This window comes from Pleurodeles waltl, chromosome 8, assembly GCF_031143425.1.
Source record: "Pleurodeles waltl isolate 20211129_DDA chromosome 8, aPleWal1.hap1.20221129, whole genome shotgun sequence".
In the NCBI taxonomy this organism is placed as follows: Eukaryota; Metazoa; Chordata; class Amphibia; order Caudata; family Salamandridae; genus Pleurodeles; species Pleurodeles waltl.
This window is the reverse complement of record NC_090447.1, coordinates 648,082,346-648,101,967: the sequence shown is the minus strand read 5'-3', so window position 1 is coordinate 648,101,967 and position 19,622 is coordinate 648,082,346.

The following is a 19,622-nucleotide window of genomic DNA, read 5'->3' as shown; positions in this document are numbered from 1 at the left end:
TATGTTGAGTAGTCACTGTCTGCTGCTGTATCAGTGTAGTGCTGTTGATGGAAGATTGTAGGGGCTTCAAATAACAAGGTATATTGTTTTCAGTAGCCATTCCTTTGGTCTGGTTTTTGGCACAACATACTCTATATTGCTTGTGTATTTTTGTAAAGTGTGGCTCACTTGTGGCATAAGTGTGGCTATTGACCCTAAGCTCCCTTTCATTCTCCCCTACCCTCCCTCCTTGTCTTCCTCTGTCCTTGTGTGCATTAGCATCATCAGGCGAAGGAGTAGGGGTACCAGCAAGTTGGGAGACTGCAGCCCACGGGACCCAGGAGGCAAAGTTCACTGATGCTGAGGGGATCAGTGGGTTGGAGGGCGAGGAAAGCACCACGGGGGAGCCAGGAACTGCTACATCTGACTCTGATTCCTCCTCTGATGGAAGCTCCCTGGTGTTGGTGGGGCTACCCCAGCAACTACATCCTCCACCACCCCAATTATCAGCACCGCCCTCACAGTAGCTCTTCACCGAGTTGCCTGTGCCTGCTCACCTTAGAGGGTGGGCACCTCCTTCGCCACAGGGACCTCTGCCCCTGCCCCAGTCAGCCCTGCTGCCCTCAACAAGGAGGCTATCGACCTCCTGAGATCATTTCTGTGGGGCAGTCAACCATGGTGAATGCCACCCAGGGGCTGGCATCCCAGATGCAGCAAAGCAATGCCTACATGGAAGGCATTCACGGTGCATTGGCTGGCCTACAGAGATTTTTTCAGGCTCTTGCCTCCTCTTTGACAGCAGCCTTCTGTCCCCCCGACCTACCTGCGCCCAGTCCCAGAGCCCACTCCCTCAACCCATCCCAAGCACACCATTAGACCTACATGCACCCCAGACAACAGACACGATGCGCAAAGACAAACACAAGCACCACAGGTCACATCACAATCATGCACATACCCAAAAGACACCAGCAAACACAACAAGAGCCACTGACTCCACTGTCTCCCCCACCACTTCTTCCCTCACAGTCACATCACTACTCACACCTGCCAGCACTGCATCCACACTCCCTGATTCTGCCACAAGTTCAGCCTTGCCAATAGTCACCACCACAGCAGATACACAGACATGTACCCCATGCACCACATCTGCACTGACCAACTACACCACCATCACATCCATATGCAGCACACCAACCTCACTTGCAGATACCACCTTAACATACATTCACACAACCTACCTGTCTTCTCCCAGCCTCTCTTCCCCCTCCTCCCAAAACACATAAAGACGCCCATTCACCCACTCAACAGTCATCCACTTCACACATGCACACTTTGCATGCACTTACATCCACTTCCAGCACACCTACATGTCCTACAACCACTCCCTCTACCTCCATTCCCAAACCTGTTTCCACAATCCTCCCCACTGTTCCTAAGAAACTTTTCCTTGCCAACCTTGGCCTGTTCTGTCCTCCAGCCCAACCTGTGTTGTCGCTAAGCGTCACAGTCCTCTTCCCCAGCCCAATCCGTCCAGATCTCAGTCCTCCCATGGCCCCCTTAGTGTTTCCCATGTCCCTTCACCAGCCAAAAAGTTTCCTCTAAGGGAATGACTGTAGCCACTCCGCCCCCGCTCTAAGACCACTCCCTCGCCATCCAAGGCTTTGGCCAAACCCCCACCCACAAACCCTCCCAAACCAAAGCCCATGGAGCCCCCTTTCAAAACATAAACCCCTGCCACCACCTTCCAGCCCCTGACCTCTGAAGTGCCTGCCTGCCCCATTGATGTCCCTGCCTAATGGAGGCCATGAGGCTGCCAGAAGTCAAGATGGGCCGATATCATGCTCATGTGTGCAATTAGAACAAGTTGGACTGGCCAATGGCCCATTCTTGCACATAGTTTTAAAGTTGAAGATTTCCGAGGGATACATCTGTCCAACTGATGACTTTGGTGTCAATTTCAGTGATTGGCCTGACCTTTAACTTAGTGTACTAATGTTACTTCCGTATATTTGGAGCCGTTTTTGATCCCTGTGTATGCTATGTGTGTGCCGTGTGTTTTGGGAGTGGTGTGTGAGTTTCGGTTGTACCTGTCTGTCAATTGTGTGTGCTTTTGTGTTTGTGGCAGTGTGTGTCTATTGGGATGGGTGTTTGTGTACGTGTGTAACTTTCCCCTTCCCTCCCTTGTGTGCTTGACGGCTGTACTCACAGTTGCAGTCTTCATCATCGTCTCTGTTCCTGCACTTGGATTGCGTGGTAAAGCATTGGGTAGAGTTCTGGTTCCATGTCAGCCGCGGACTCGTCTGTATCCCTGGAGGTGAGTGTGACCTTATATACTGCTTGTTTCTGGCAGGCTTTTCGTGGCGGTCGGTCCGCGCGGGAAATGTGGTGGTCTGCAGACTCATTATATGGTGGGTAGGGATATGCCTTCCGCCGGCCTGAGGATGGCAACCGCTGCCGGTTGCGGTTGGACTGCACTAGCGGTACTGGCGGTGTTGTGGCTATGTTCGGGTTGGTTCACCACTGCAGTCTTAATGTGGTGGTCTTCACAAGTCTCATCCAAAATGGCCAGGTACCATACATGTCAGTACACCAATCTGAGTACATTCTGTTATGCTCATACTGCCCAAGTGTGGCACATACTAGCCATTGAGTACAGGGACATGACTACAAAAACTTCCCAATCTGCTGACCAACCCACCACCCTGCTAGGGCCCTGCACTGACTAGGTAAGTCAACTGACATCTTGTGGGATATGATCTAGTAATCTGACTTAGATCTGAGAAACTATGTGATACATCACACCTCTGTGGGTTCTGAAAGGTAGACTCATTAAGCATGAACGGTACTTTGCATACAGTCCCTACAGGTTCCTGCCAGGGTACAAACTCAAACATACACATGGATAACAGTGAAGGGACTGGCATGGTAGGAACAGAAAAAGTCTAGCCTATCCATGTGTGGAAATATGGAAATACAATTGCAGACTCATTCCACTTCAGGGGTTGGGGTTCTGGGTGTCTAGTCATTAACATAGAACACACGATTGGACATACGTGTCCATATTACATAGGCTGCATTCAAAACAACAATGACATGCATAGTCAATTTTCTGAAATGTGAATAGACTACTGAGTCACATATCATGGGTTCCCATGAAATAACACTCTGCACTTTTGAAATGCCAGAAATGCAATGAGCCTGCACTGGACATATGTGACCTAAATGAAGGTGACAACAGGGTGGTGGGATTAAGGGACCTGTCAGGCATCAGGGACACACATTGGCAATGATGCCAAGTGCACATTAGTCACAGATCATTAATTCTCCCCTAAAACCTTTTACATTCTTATCAAAGAAGAGAGCCTTATTAAGCTGCTGATTAGCACTGATGTTTGATATGAGCTTTTGGTCAAAGTTATAAATTTCCAACCTAAAATCCTTGTATTATTTTTAACAAGGTACCTTCACCATGCCATCCTCAGGTAGGCATTTCAGAGTTATGACTTTGGCAGGTATCTGATGCTGTTCGGACATAGGATGTGGACATGGATTGATCCAGGTATTGTTGATCACAGATTTAGGGTATATAGGTGTGTGCCAAACCAGCTTGGACAGTGGATGGGTTGAAGTCTGAAATGCACAATACACTGGTTTGATGTGGTGTGTTGGGCCAATTGTCTCATGTGTGTGACCATATGGCCTTGAGATATGTTGTCATCAAGTGCAATCCTTGCATTCTCCCTTCACATTGTGTCAACAATGATCTTATATGACCTGTTTTGTAGCTATACATGTGTCTGATCATTGCAGGCCACAGTGCCTGCGCCACAACATTGACATAGGTTTGTGTCATCCCTCCAGATGATTGGTCATTATAATAGGATGGACTATGATCAGGGACTGTTGTACTGCCCTCCTTCTGTGCCATGGTTTATGTTTTGTTGGTAGACATGGTTTTGTTATGTGATAAAGGCTTAAGCTGTTAACAATATTGACTAATCTGTAGCCTATTCTACTAGACGAGGTCTGACAAAGCCCTTTCTTCTATGGTCTGGGGAACTGTACCTTGGTATAGCTACCCTGTCTCACTATGGTTTAACTATTCTTGGCTAGTCCAGACATTTTGGCAGACTATGGCCCTCATTACGACCCTGGCGGTCTGTGATGAAGTGACGGTAATACCGCCAACAGGCTGGCGGTAATTACTGCCAAATTATGACCATGGCGGTGATATCTCCCATAGACAGCCAATGTGCCACACCGACCACCAGGGCGGAATCAACAGTTACCACGGCGGAGTCGCCTACAGCCAGACCGAAGACAAAGTACCACCCACCATATTTTGACACACGATTCTGCCACCTTTTCCGGGGCAGTACCAACGCCATCAAAAGCCTGGCGGAAACACATCACAGAAGAGAAAGGACTCACCATTGGAGACACAGGGAAGAACCACGCCGCCATGGAACCAGAACTGCAAGTCTTTCCGATGATCTTCTACGTTATGCTCCACCTGGAACACCAACACCGGCGAACATGACGACGGTGAGTACAGCCGCCTAGCACACAAGGGAGGGGGGGAGGAAAACGAGAGTGACACACACACACAAGCATAACACACAGCCCACACACACATGCCATACACACACAACCATATACAATACAAAAACAATTTGACCACAAAAATCTGCAGAATAATGCAAGGGCAAAATTTACGGAAATGATTTTAATCAGTCCAACAAGAAAATGAAAAATTCGATTTGGCCACTAAACAGATCTGTACACATGTATAACAAAGGAACACTGCCCAGTTCATAGTTCACAAGCCCACATGGCCACGGGGCACAGTCCAAGGCCCCACTCGAAACCTGCACCAATCCGGAGAAAACACTGCAGTGGCATCAGTTGTCAAATAGGCAGGCACCTCAGGGGTAGTTGGGGGGCACCTCAGCCGGATGCAGGAACAAGGCTACTGGTTCTGTCTGGAAGGGGCAACATGCCCTGTGCTTTGTCTTGGGGAGTGCAAGGCCACAGTCTCTTGAAGTGGGTGGATACCCCACTGGTTCTGGATGGGGCAACATGTCCATTGCTCTTTGTCCTGGGGAGTACAAGGCCACAGTCTCTTGAAGTGGGTGTCTTGCCCACTGGTTCTGGATGGGGCAACATGCCCATTGCTCTTTGTCCTGGGGAGTGCAAGGCCACAGTCCTTCAAGTGGGTGTCTTGCTCACTGGTTCTGGTGGGGGCAGGCCACACAGCAGCCCTGGAGGCTGGACTACATTGCATCCGCCGCCGGTGATGGCTGCACTGTGGTGGTGGTTGTGGGAGGCTCCTGCTTAGCCCCTGCACCCTCTGATAGCTGCACTGTGGTGGTGGTTGTAGGAGGCTCCTGTTCATCTCCTGCACCCTCTGATGGCTTCACTGTGGTGGTGGTTGTGGGAGGCTCCTGCTCAGCCCCTGCACTCTCCGATGGCTGCACTGTGGTGGTGGTTGTGGGAGGCTCCTGCTCAGCACCTGCACCCTCGATGGCTTCACAACCACGGCTGGCGGTGGGGGCCCTGTGACAGCTGCTGGTTTTGGCAGTGTTTGGCTGTCAGCTTCTGCTTGCGCAGATTGCCTCCTCTCCTGCTCATGGGTTGGGGATCCCTTATCCTTCCTGCCACTGGTGGATGGGCTCTTCCCCCCTCTGCCTGGTGGTGAAGACTCCTTCCCCTTCTTAGCAGCTGGTGCAGACTCCTTCCCCTTCTTTTCTGCTGTTGCAGGCTCCTTCCCCTTCAGTATTGTTGGCCTGGAATCCTTTCCGACACAAAAAGGTGGTGCTACTGGGCCCATGGACTGTTTGGCTGAGGTGCTTGGCTGGGTCCTTGCAACCCTGCCCATAGGTGCAGGACTGGGGAGAGGGGTAGGGAAGAGGTCAATCTGGGAAAGTAAAAGCTTTTTAGGGACGTTCGGGTGGGCAGAGGGAGGACTAATGGGAGTGGAGGATGAGGGAGTGATTGTTGGAGGTGTTTGTCTGCTGGATTTGGGTGCAGGTGCATGGGCTGTATGTTGTTGTGAGGTGGATGGCAGTTGGGTGTCTGAGTGCTTGCGTTTGTGTACTTTAGGATGGGGGATAGACATAGTGGGAGAGGACATGGGGACGCGTGCATGGATGTTGTGGAGGTGTCTCCTAGTGAGGTGTGTATTCTGCTTGGTGTGGTGGTGATGCTGGTAGTGGATATTGATGTAGTTCATGCAGGTGTGAGTGTAGATGCAACTGGGTAGGAGGTGGAGGAGGATGAAGAGGGGGAGACAGTGGAGATAGTGGATGTTGTGTGTGCAACTGAATGGTGTTTGTGTGAGTGCCTGTGGGATGAAGTGTGGTGCTTATGATTGCCTGTGACACTCTTGGGTGTTGTCTTGTGTGCATGCTTGTCTGGCTGTGTGCTTGAGGAGAATGGGACTGGAAAGTGGAAGTTGGAGGGGGGACGGTTGAAGCAGGGACAATGGCTGCCATCATAGAGGTGGCCAGAGCCTGAATCGATCTCTGTTAGGCAGCCAATCCACATTGCCCAACGGGGGAATGCATTTGATTGCTGCATCTGGGCTGTCAGTCCCTGGATGGCATTCACAATGATCGTTTGCCCTACAGAGATGAATCATCTCAGGAGGTCAATAGCCTCCTCACTCAGGGCAGCAGAGCTCACTGGGGCAGGGCCTGAGGTTCCTGGGGCGAAGGAGATGCCCATCCTCCTGGGTGAGTGTGCACGGGCAACTCGCTGAGGGGCTACTAGGAGGCCGGTGCTGGTACGGAGGTGGCGCCTGAACCTGCAGCTGGGGTGGTCACAGAGGTGTCCTCCACCACCAGGAAGCTCCCATCGGAGGAGGTACCATAGTCTGTATTGTCCCCTTTGGTCTCCGCCGTGGTGCTCCCCTCACCCTCCGTCCCACTGGTGCCCTCAGCGTCGGTGGACTCTGCCTCCAGGGTCCTGTGGGATGCAGCTCCCTCTGTCGCCGGTGCCTCTGCTCCTCCGCCAGATTATGCTAATGCACATAAGGACAGGATGACAAAACAAGAAAGAGGGGAGAGACACAAAGGATATACTGGGTCAATAACTGCACAAACACCACCGTTGGCGTACACAGCACCATCACACACAGTGAACAGGCCTACGCTCTATGCATGGCACTACCAGTGAAATGGCTAGTCACCAAGGAATGAGGAGGGGCACACACTGCCAACTGCAGCACACCTGGGACCCACGCAGCCCTGCCCAGGAGTGAATACTAACAAGGTAGGCAAGCAATATTTCACATTCAAACCCTTAGCCACCAGAGGACCTACGCTGCTATGTCTGGCCTGGCCCAGGGGCACCCACTGATACACAACGACCACCTTGACACCACCCCACCAGCTGTAAGTTGTAATGATAGCCACTGTACCCACCCCTTGTGGCTGCTGTGATGCCCTCAAGCGCCCATCCAGCTCAGGGTAGGCCACCGCAGGTATGCGGGCCATCGGTGGGGTGATGGGTCTGACGGGCACCCCTTCCTCGTTGGGAGGCCATTCCCAGCTGGGCATCCGCGGTCTTCCATGCCCAGCATCTCAGGTCCTCCCACCGTTTTCGACAGTGGGTGCTCCGCCTGCCATAGACACCAGGGTCCGCAACTCCTTAGCGATGGCACGCCATATTCCCTTCTTTTGATGGGCACCAACCTACAGAGGCAATACAGACAGGAGAACACAATTAGAGAAGCAGTCCAGCCTGTCACACAAAAGGCCCACTGTAGGAAGTTGGCTCTGTATGTACTATTTCAAAGTAAGAAATAGCATGCACAGAGTCCAAGGGTTCCCCTTCGAGGTAAGATAGTGGCAAAAATAGATAATTTGAATGCTCTATTTTGTGGTAGTGTGATCGAGCAGTAGGCTTATCAGAGGGTAGTGTTAAGCATTTGTTGTAAACACACAGGCAATAAATGAGGAACACACACTCAAAGACAATTCCAGGCCAATAGGTTTTTATATAGAAAAATATATTTTCTTAGTTTATTTTAAGAACCACAGGTTCAAGATTTACAATCAATACTTTAAATGAAAGGTACTTCACTTAGGTATCATAGGAATTTTGAATCAGCAAAATAGCATGTACAATTTTGGCAAAAATGGCAATAAGCTATTTTAAAACTAGACACACTGCAATTTTCAACAGTTCCTGGGGGAGGTAGGTATTGGTTAGTTTTGCAGGTAAGTAAACAACCTACAGGGTTCAAAGTTGGGTCCAAGGTAGCCCACCATTGGGGGTTCAGGGCAACTCCAAAGTTATCACACCAGCAGCACAGGGCCGGTCAGGTGCAGAGGTCAAAATGGTGCCCAAAAAGCATGGGCTTCAATGGAGAAAGGGGTGCCCCGGTTCCAGTCTGCTAGCAGGTAGGTACCCGCGACTTCGGAGGGCAGACCAGGGGGGTTTTGAAGGGCACAGGGGGGGACACAAGTCAGCACAAAAAGTACACCCTCAGCGGCACGGGGCGGCCGGGTGCAGAGTGTAAACAGGCGTCGGGTTTGCAATGGAGTTCAACGGGAGACCCAGGGGTCTCTTCAACGAAGCAGGCTCCTCGGGGTAGCCACCACCTGGGTAAGGGAGAGGGCCACCTGGGGGTCGCTTCTGCACTGGAGGTCGGATCCTTCAGGTCCTGGGGGCTGCGGGTGCAGTGTCTTTACCAGGCGTTGGGTTCTTACAAGCAGGCAGTCGCAGTCAGGGGGAGCCTCTGGATTCCCTCTGCAGGCGTCGCTGGGGGGGCTCAGGGGGGTCAACTCTGGCTACTCACAGGGTCGCAGTTGCCGGGGAGTCCTCCCTGTAGTGTGGTTTCTCCACAGGTTGAGCCGGGGGCGTCGGGTGCAGAGTGGAAAGTCTCACGCTTACGGCGGGAAACGTGCAGTCCTCTAAAAGTTGTTTCTTTGTTGCAAAGTTGTTTCTTCTTTGGAGCAGAGCTGCTGTCCTCGGGAGTTCTTGGTCTTTTTAGATGCAGGGTAGTCCTCTGAGGCTTCAGAGGTCGCTGGACCCTGGGGAACTCGTCGCTGTTGCAGTTTTTTTGAAGTGGGGAGACAGGCCGGTAGGGCTGGGTCCAAAGCAGTTGGTGTCTCCGTCTTCTCTGCAGGGCTTTCAGGTCAGCAGTCCTTCTTCATCTTCAGGTTGCAGGAATCTAGTTTCCTAGGTTCTGGGGTGCCCTGGGGCATTGTAACACGAAGCCTGAGCCTTTGAGGCTCACCGCTAGGTGTTACAGTTCCTGCAGGGGGAGGTGTGAAGCATCTCCACCCAGAGCAGGCTTTGTTTCTGGCCTCAGAGGGCACAAAGGCCCTCACCACATGGGGTCAGAAACTCATCTCTCAGCAGCAGGCTGGCACAGACCAGTCAGTCCTGCACTGAACAATTAGGTAAAATACAGGGGGCATCTCTAAGATGCTCTCTCTGTGCATTTTTTTCTTTTTTTAATAAATCCAACACTGGCATCAGTGTGGGTTTATTATTCTCAGAAGTTTGATACCAAACTTCCCAGTATTCAGTGTAGCCATTATGGAGCTGTGGAGTTTGTTTTTGACAAACTCCCAGACCATATACTTAATATGGCCACACTGTACTTACAATGTCTAAGAATGGACTTAGACACTGTAGGGGCATATTGCTCATGCAGCTATGCCCTCACCTGTGGTATAGTGCACCCTGTCTTAGGGCTGTAAGGCCTGCTAGAGGGGTGACTTACCTATGCCACAGGCAGTATTTTGTGTGCATGGCATCCTGAGGGGGATGCCATGTCGACTTTGTCTTTTTCTCCCCACTAACACACACAATCTACAAAGACAGTGTGCATGTGTTAGGTGAGGGGTCCTTTAGGGTAGCACAACATATGCTGCAGCCCTTAGGGACCTTCCCTGGTCACAGGGCCCTTGGTTCCACTGGTACCTTTTACAAGGGGCTTATCTGTGTGCCAGGGGTGTGCCAATTGTGGGAACAATGGTACATTTTAGGTGAAAGAACACTGGTGCTGGGGCCTGGTTAGCAGGGTCCCAGCACACTTCTCAGTCAAGTCAGCATCAGTATCAGGCAAAAAGTGGGGGGTAATTGCAACATGGAGCCATTTCCTACACCCACCACACCCATTTTCATCACCATTGGCACACACATAGCCCAGCCCACAACATGTCCACTGCCAAGAGGACATCCACCCATCCCCCTTACACAAGGCCTTCACACACAACTCCAAGCATTCATGCCACATGCATCGTGCAGAAGGTGCACTCACCTGTTGGTCTGGAGGCCCATACAGCAATCTGTACTGCGGTAGGCCCCCATCCACAAATCGCTTCAACTTCTCCAAAGTGAAGGCTGGGGCCCTTTCCCCAGTCACAGGGGCCATGCTAGATTCCAGACACAGGTCACAGTAGCAAATGCAGTGTAGGTCCTCTCCTATGGAAGGTCAGGAAACAAGTGAGGAATCTAATGGAAAATGGCGGTCAAGTCTGGGGCGCTGCATACTGTCACTGCCAGCGTAGATCACCATTGGCCACTGTACCCCATAGGGCTCAATATTAACCAATGAGGAATTGCACGGCGGTTCATGACCACCTACCGCCACGGCACACAACGTCAGTGGCATTACCTCACTTCCACCTGTCCCTTCACACAGGACAGGCAGACACCATTTCGGGGGGGTGAACAGGCCTATCAATTATTGCTGCGTCACAGGATCAATAGGCACATACTTCACAAATGACGCTGTCCCATAACATGTTTGCACATTGTGGACTGCTGTTGTGGCTCCATTGTTCAGTTTGTGACAGCCTACTCACTCTTGTGTCCCTTAGATACCTACCGCTGCAGATGAATAGGAGATGGAGACATACCCCAGTGTACAGACCCCTGGTGGACTTGGCTACATTGGAGGACAGGCACATAATACTCACCTATAGACTGGACAGGGCCACAATCCCAGAGCTGTGTGCCCAATTGGAGCCTAACCTAATATCTGCTATCCGTTACCCACTGGGATCCCCCCTCTTGTGCAAGTGCTATCAGTTCTCCATTTCCTGGCAACTAGTTCTTTCCAAGTGACAACGGGCTTGGCAGCAGGAACGTCACAGCCAATGTTCTTAAACGTGCTAACAAGAGTGTTGTCTGCCCTGATAAAACACATGTCCAGCTACATTGCATTCCCCCAGGTTGAGGATTTGGCCACTGTAAAAGCCAGATTCTATGCAATAAGACATATCCCCAATATAATTGGGGCGATTGACGGAACACATATTGCATTTGTGCCCCCCTGCCAGAATGAACAGGTGTTCTGGAATCGTAAGAGTTTACACTCCATGATTGTGCAGATGGTGTGCTTGGCAGACCAGTACACCTCCCACGTCAATGCTAAGTATCCAGAGTCTGTGCATGATGCCTTTGTCCTGAAGAATAGCAGCATCCCAAATGTGATGTCCAAACTACAGAGGCACAGGGTGTGGCTAATAGTTGAGCCGTGGTTTCCACCCAGTATATGTTGGTGTGTGCCTATGGTGTTGGACATATAGGATAGTGTGTGGATAAATGTTGTCCCTCAATATTTGCAGGTGACAATGGTTACCCAAACCTAACATGGCTGCTTACCCCTGTGAGGAATGCCAGGACAACGGCATTAGAACGTTATAATGAGGCACATGGGCGAACCAGAAGGATCATTGAAAGGACCTTTGGCCTCCTGAAGGCCAGGTTCAGGTGCCTCCATCTAACAGGTGGATCCCTGTGCTACTCACCCAAGAAGGTCTGCCAGATAGTAGTGGCATGCTGCATGTTGCACAACCTGGTCCTCAGGTGCCAGGTACCTTTTCTGCAGGAGGATGAGACTGGAGATGCCCCTGTGGCAGCAGTGGACCCTGAGAACAGTGAGGATGAGGATGTGGAAAACAGAACATCTGTGATATGTCATGTTGGACTTGGCCCTTTTACAGGGTCATTCCCCAGACTATTTGCCTTTTTCCTCCTTGTTTTTCTGACCTTTGTTGGCTGATGTTATAACTCTGGGCACTTTTTCACTGCTAATCAGTGCTAAAGTGCATGTGCTCTCCCTTGTAAATTGGTATGATTGGCTTATACCTAATTGGCATATTTAATTTACCTATAAGTCCCTTGTAAAGAAGTATCCCTATGCCCTGGGCCTGTAAATTAAATGCTACTAGTGGGCATGCATCGCTGCTTGCGCCACCCACTGAAGTAGCCTTTCACACCGGTCTCAGGCCTGCTAGCGTAGTGTTTTTGCCACAGGGACCTGGCATCTAAATTTACTTGCCAGACCCAGAACTCCCCTTTTACTACATGTAAGTCAACCCTAAGGTACACCCTAGCTAGCCCTATGGGCAGGGTGCCATGTATGTAGAAGGCAGGACATGTGCCAGGTTGCGTGGCCTGTCCTGGTAGTGACAAACAGCCTAACTTGGTGTCTCAATGCTGTGAGTGCTGCCTTCTCTTAGGATTGCATTAGAAATGCCCTGCCTTATGTGTAAGGGTTTTTGAAAGATTTATGAGGGGTAGAGTAGGCATGTTTGGTATGGTTGTAATGGTGGTAAGAAATGCTGCTTACTGGTGTAGGTGTATTTTTTACTACTATTACAGAAATGGCACTTCTAGAAAGTGAGCATTTCTCTGTGCTTATGACTCTGATGTTTTGCAGCTTGACTCAAATCCACGTCTGGGCAGACTGACAGTTGGGCTTTGTGCATACTTTTCAGACAGCCTGTACACAGGGAGGGTGGAGGTGTCACAGAGGTGCATCTACATATTGTATGGTCTTCCTGGGCCGAGAGAAGGGATAGGCGGGGCACACCTGCATTTGTAAAGGCTGTGCCCTGGCCTCACACGAGAGGGTCATTTACCCCCCACTGATGTTTGGAGCCTGTGCTGGAGGAGAGAAGGGCCACTCCCAGAACCCGTTGTAACTGGTTGAAACCCCCCCCTCCTCCTCATTGTAAAACACACTGTAAACTGAGTATAAGTACAGGTGAATTTTCCCCACAATTGAGACATTCTTGGGACTTAAAGACACTTCCTGGAAAATAGAACCAGAACCAGAACCTGCATCCTACCAAGAAGACCTACCTGGCTGCCCAAAGGACTCACCTGCCTGCTTTCTGTGAAGGGCTGCAGCCTTGCTGCTGCCCTGCTGCCTTGCTGCTCTGTGGCTGTGGTGAAAAGTGCTCTCCAAAGGCTTGGATAGAGCTTGCCTCCTGTTCCCTGAAGTCTCAGGACCAAAAAGACTTCATCTCTACAAGAAGGACTCTGTGTGCAGCGAAATTCGACGCACAGCCTGCTAGAAACGACACACAGCCTGCAAAGAGGTGAAAAAATCACTGCATACCGAACCGAAATGACGTAGCCCGACTTTGCATTGAGAAGATCGACGCAGCGCCAGCCTAGCAAGTGGAAATTCGACGCACGCCCCACCGGATCGATGCACAGTCGAGCTGGAATGATGCAGCCCGACTTCCAAAGAGGAATCGAAGCAGCACCTGCTGTGCGGTAGAAATTTTGACGCAACGCCCACAGAATCGACACAGCTCCTGTAACTTCGTCCAGCCAGTGCAGGAAATCCATGCATCGTCCCCGGGGCGTCTGAAAACCCTGCCACCCGAAGAGGATCCACGACCGAGCACCAGAAATCAACGCACAGCCGTCCCTGCGTGAAAACTAAACGACGCATCGCCATGTGCGGCCCAAGAAATCGACATACACCCCCTTTGTTTCCATGCATCTCCTCTGCGGTTCTCTGTGGAGAAGCATGCAAACCAGGTACTTTGTGCTTGAAAGAGACATTTATTGCTTTTAAAAGACTTAAGACACTTTATATCACTTTTACAGTGATATCTCAACATATACTTATTGCATTTGAATAGTTTTGACCTGCATCTTATCAGATAAGTATTATTTATTTTCCTAAACACTGTGTGATGTAATTTTGTGGTGCTATACTGTGCTATTGCATGATTTATTGCACAAACACTTTACACATTGCCTTCTAAATTAAGCCTAACTGCTCAGTGCCAAGCTAACAGAGGGTGGGCACATGAAAATGTGAATTATGTGTGACTTACCCTGACTAGAGTGAAGGTCCTTGCTTGGACAGGGGGCAATCTGACTGCCAACCAAAGACCCAATTTCTAACACGTCAGTACTTCCAATGACATACAGGTGAAACAGTGCAACTTTACTTTTCTATGACTATTGTTGTATTCTGTGTGGCATTGCCATGCTGGCATTACACACTCCTTTGCCCACTAACTGTTACCTCTGGTTATTAATATTGCAGATGTTGGTGATATGACACATTCTCCTGGAGTGATCACAACAACCAGCTACCGGTCAATCATTCTATGCTCATTGTATGTACAGTTAATTTGCAATGGATGTAGCTGTTTCAATGAATAAAAAATTGAAATGCATGATATACTAGTAGTTGATTTTTATCCAAGGGTGTTTATTGTAGTGCTAAAATATAGAGGGGAAAGTGCAATGGAATGGGGTTATGATGGAGGAAAGTCCAGGGTATTGTTCCAGTCTGTTTGTAGCACAGGTGCATTGTCCATGGGGATGTAGGAAGGGGAGCAATGGCAGTTCAAGGTGGACAAGGTGACACAAGGGGGACAATCAGGAGAGTTACATTTCCTGGCGGTGATCTTGGCAAGTGTCTCTGGCTTCTGTCTAGTTCGCAGGGAACGTTTGCAGGGTGGTTCACCTTCTGCAGGGGGAGGGGTGCTGATGGCCTGTTGGTCCTGTGACGGGGCCTCCCAGCCACTAGCGGCAGCAGAAGTGGAGGGCTGTTCAGGTAGCTGACTAGTGGCAGGGGCCCACTGGTGTGCTATTGCCTCCCTTATGATGTTAGCCATGTCTGCCCACATTATAAGGGAGCAGGCCTGCTATGGAGATCAGGATGTTGGTAAAGGCCTGCAAGTCCTCCCTGATCCCCTGACACTGTCCCAATCTCAGAGATTGCGTCCTGGATAGTCGGTTCCCTGGTCCTGTCCTCCCCCTGGTGAACACCACTGCCACTGACCCCAGGTCCCTGATTGTCTTGGGTGTGAGGTGTGGACTGGGGTCCCTGTACAAGTGGGCACACTGCTGATTGACGTGTCCTGGGGACAGAGGTGTGGGTATGCTCGGTGGGTGATGTGGTTCCTGATGGGGGAGGCTCTGTGGTGGTCTGTGAGTAGGCTTGGGTGACCGACTGTCCAGTGGTCCCTGATGGGCCAGGTAGATCGTCCAGATACAGAAGTCCAGAGTTACTGTCATCACTGTGGGCCTCTTCTGTTGGGGGACTGGATAGTGGTGGCACCTCCTCTCCAGTGACATTGGCTGGGGTACCTGTGGGGACGTAAATGATGTTTTATGTTACAGGTGTCTGACATTTGTACTTCTGTAGCTTCCCCTCTATGGTTGTTGTTCCCCTGCCAGAGTTTGCTTGTGCATGTTGGTGTATTGTGGGTATGTTACTTTCCCTATGCTGTGTATGCAATGGTGGAGTGTGTGGGATGGAGTGGAATGATGGGAGTGAGGGTGTGTGATGGCATGCAGGTATGGGGGTGATCATTGTTATCAGTTGACTTACCAGTGTCCAGTCCTCCTCCAACTCTGGCCAGGCCCTCAGGATGCAGTATTGCCAGTACCTATCTGACCAGTTTGCCCTGATGGGCCAGAACCATGCTATACGTCCAGACGTCCCGGATAGTTGTCCTCACTGAGGGCTTCATCCATCGGGATAGTGACAGTCTCTTCATTGGGCTCGGTGTTCCCAGTTCAGCTTGACATGTTGATGTGAGAGAAACAATGTTACAGATTGTATTTTGACATCTACCTCCAATAGTTTACAGTGACATTTAGCAAAAGCAGTGTACACATTGGATTTCCAGGTTTTCCTTATTGACAGGTATATAAGCTATCAATTGTATTGACCTAACATTTGTGAAACATACCAGTTCCATTTCAGCCTACCAGCTGCAAGATGTATGAATTCATTAGCACTTGGGAGGATGGGCATAGACCTTCATTTTGCCAACAATGCAAGCAAAACAGTGTCTGGTGTAGGATGTGGCTTTGATCCTTTTAAGGACTACTTGACTGTTATGCAGGCAGACCCAGCATTTTGTTCTGTAAGTGATTGGAGTCATCATGTGGTCAGTGCACCCTGAATGTGTCTGCTGCCAATATCATTCAGGTGATGAATCTTGAGGCCTTTGGTTGTTGTTTTTGTCACACAGGTACCTTAGCTGCTCAAGTTAGATCTAGGTGGCCAGCCACATCATAGAGTGTATCATGAACTGTATCTTGGTCCCTCCCAAGAGAGTAAACATTTGTGAGTTCACAGACAAATACATTATGGCATGGGCACTAGACTGGTGACTGGCTTTTCCGGGTGCGGCCCTCCTGGGATTTACAGTCATGTTACTCCATGTATTACACACATTATATATAAGTTATCCTCCCAGGTGAGTAAACTTCCATTGCAAGTTCATGAACAAGGATATTTGAACACATGCATACTGGGCTTTTGTTTGTAGTTGGAGAGCCAGAACCTCCTGGCCTTAGCAGGCATGTCACTCTCTGTACTTCGTTCACTTGTTATATGTCATCCCCCAGGAGAATGCACTTCATGTGTGCATTTCCAAAGAAGGGTATTTTTGCAAGTGTACACTGAACTGGTGTTTAGAGTGAGAGTAAGGGAGCCTCACCGTGAGTTGTAGCCATGTTACTCCCTGTGTTAAACACACTCTACTTATGGTTTCCCCCAGGTGCGTACACTTTAGTGATGATTTGGTACACCAGTGTACTTTGGGGGAGAATACTGTTTTGGTGTTTGGATTTGGGGAACAGTGACTGCTGTAAGTTGCAGTCCTGTCACTCTCACTGCTCCCCTCTACCTGACAGATGCCTACTCCCCCAGTGAATACACATCTTATTAGATTTAAATGTACTGTGGAATTCAGAGAAAAGGACCCCGTTCTGGTGTTTGTAGTGACAATACAAGTGCCTCCTTGTCTTAGCAGTCTTGCCAGTGCCTGTACTACTCACACTATACAAATGTATTGCTTCTAGGTGAGTATACTTCAATGGTGGGTTCAGGGACAAGGCTCATTTGAGCAGAGAACACTGTGGTGGCTGAGTGGAGTGACAGTACCAGTGGCTCTTGGCCTTAGCAGTTCCGTCAATGCATGTACTACACCTACATACTATCCAAACGTCACCCTCCCAGGTGAGTGCACTTCAATGTGGAGTTCACAAACAAGTTAATTTTGAGTAGTGCTGTCAGTCCCTGTAGCACATACACTATACACTGATGTTGTTTCCCCAGGTGAGTCTACTTCACATGTGAGATGCCAGACAGGGGTTTATGGACAGATGGACACTGGGCTGGTGAGTAGGGTGAAAGTGAAGGTGATAAAAGATGAGTAGCGAGAATGCATGGCAATACATTTTGCTGACATTTTTTGTTCTACTTCACTACTCCAGATATTTCAGTCAAGCCCTCAGGATGCAGGATGGAGAAGAACTTCTCCTCCCAGGATTTGAGTTGTAAGTGAAAGGGGGCACCGCAGTCTTTTTGTTTGGCCACCTTCCTCTAAATTTAAATATTGACCCCATAAGATGAAGTCTCCTGGGCCTCTTATCTATCTATCTTTGTATCTATTAAATAGGAAAAAATATTTAACCCATATTATGAAAACTATTTGAGTCTATGGATATTAAATTTACTGTTCACTCTCTAGTTTATGCAATAGTAGGGAACATGTTAGACTTCAGAGGTGTTAGATTTACTATTCCTTTTCTAGTCAGTGCAACATTAAGGAAAGCACTGGAATTGGGAGGGATGACATTTACTATTCCCACTCCAGTCTGTGCAGCAGTAGGAAAAGTGTTGGATTTCAGAGGGGTGAAACGTACTATTCCCACTCTATGCTGTGCAACAGTAGGTGACGTGTTGGATTTGTGAGGGGAGAAATTTACTATTCTCACTCCAATCAGTGCAACCGTATGAACATGTTGGACTTTGGAGGGGTAATATTTACTATTCCCACTCCGGTCTCTGCAACAGTAGGGAAAGCGTTACATTTCAGAGGGGTGACATTTGTTATTCCCACTCTAAACAGTGCTACAGTAGGGAAAGTGTTGAACTGCGAAGAGGTTAATTTTACTATTCCTACTGCAGTCTAAACAAGCGTAGGTAAAGTACTTCACCTCAAACACATTGCTTATATAAGTAACCCATGAATGTAGAAAAAATATTCAACTCTTAATAATAAAATATTAATTAATATAAAATGCGTAGATATACATTACAAAAAACTTAAATAATTAATCGATTTACATAATTACTATTTAATTAAAAATATACAAATTAATAAATAATTGTTATTTCATTATTATGTCATTAACCTCTGACCCTGTACACAAACAAACCCTAGATGCCCACACCTAAAATATAACCAAAAAATAGCTATTCCATAGCTCAGCTATTTAATAAATAATTCTTAATTAATTACTACTCAATTGACTTCCCAACCTAGACCCCCTACAGACCTAGCATCCTGCAACTAAAATAAAATTAAAATGGAAAAGTATTCCACTATTAACATATAAAAAATTAAATAACATAATTAATTTACAAATAATAATTAATGGTTGAATAATTATCAATTAATTTACTTCCAACTCTGTCCCCTACAAACAACCCACAAATAACACATAACAAAAATAAATCGTATTAGATAAAATGCATAATAAACATTAATCATATAATTAAATAAATAATTTAATACACTTTATTAAACAATTCCTAATTGGTTATTACTTAATTAACACCCCATCCTATTCCCCTACAAAATCAACAACTCTCTCCAACACTATAAATTACTATTAAATGTTAATAAAACATTCTAAGCTACTTAGAATTATGAGCTATATTTTAAATACAATTATTAACATTTATTTAAAACATAATATATCAAATAACACATATTAAAATAATTTAAACAAATATATTTGTAACCACTATATTAGTGAAAACAACATTAAAAATACCTGTATTATTTTAAATGATATTGCTTACCCCAAAAATGATATTCCTGTCAATTATATTTGTTCATCACAAATATTTGTGTGTCATGATATTTACATTTCAATACTTTTGTCTCCGATATTGTCCTGGGGATGGGGGTCCCTAGAGAATTTTTTAGGCTTGAATAGGGGGGGGGTGGGGCTGCGTAGCCCACTTCCCCTCCACTAAAACGCTAGCCCCAAGGAATGGTGTGCCCAGGGCCTCTTGGAAGCTTGGGGAGGTTGGCCATGCCTGATATATGCAAATTGTTAAATGTTAATTTCTTTAAAACTACCAAACAGATTTACAACAAATCACAAAAAGCGCTCTTTGTGGACTAAGATCTAGTTTTCTGCCAAATTTGGTGTAAATAGTTCAGAGGTTTCGGCTGTAGCTCTGTCTGGGAAAAACACGTGTGCATTTCAGCAGTTATAGTTATCTCAGGTAACTATAACTCACGCCCCCACCATGTACAGTTTTCTCACCAATGATTTTACTACAAATTTTGCAGTGATATTATTATTTCATAGAAGATGTCATTAGT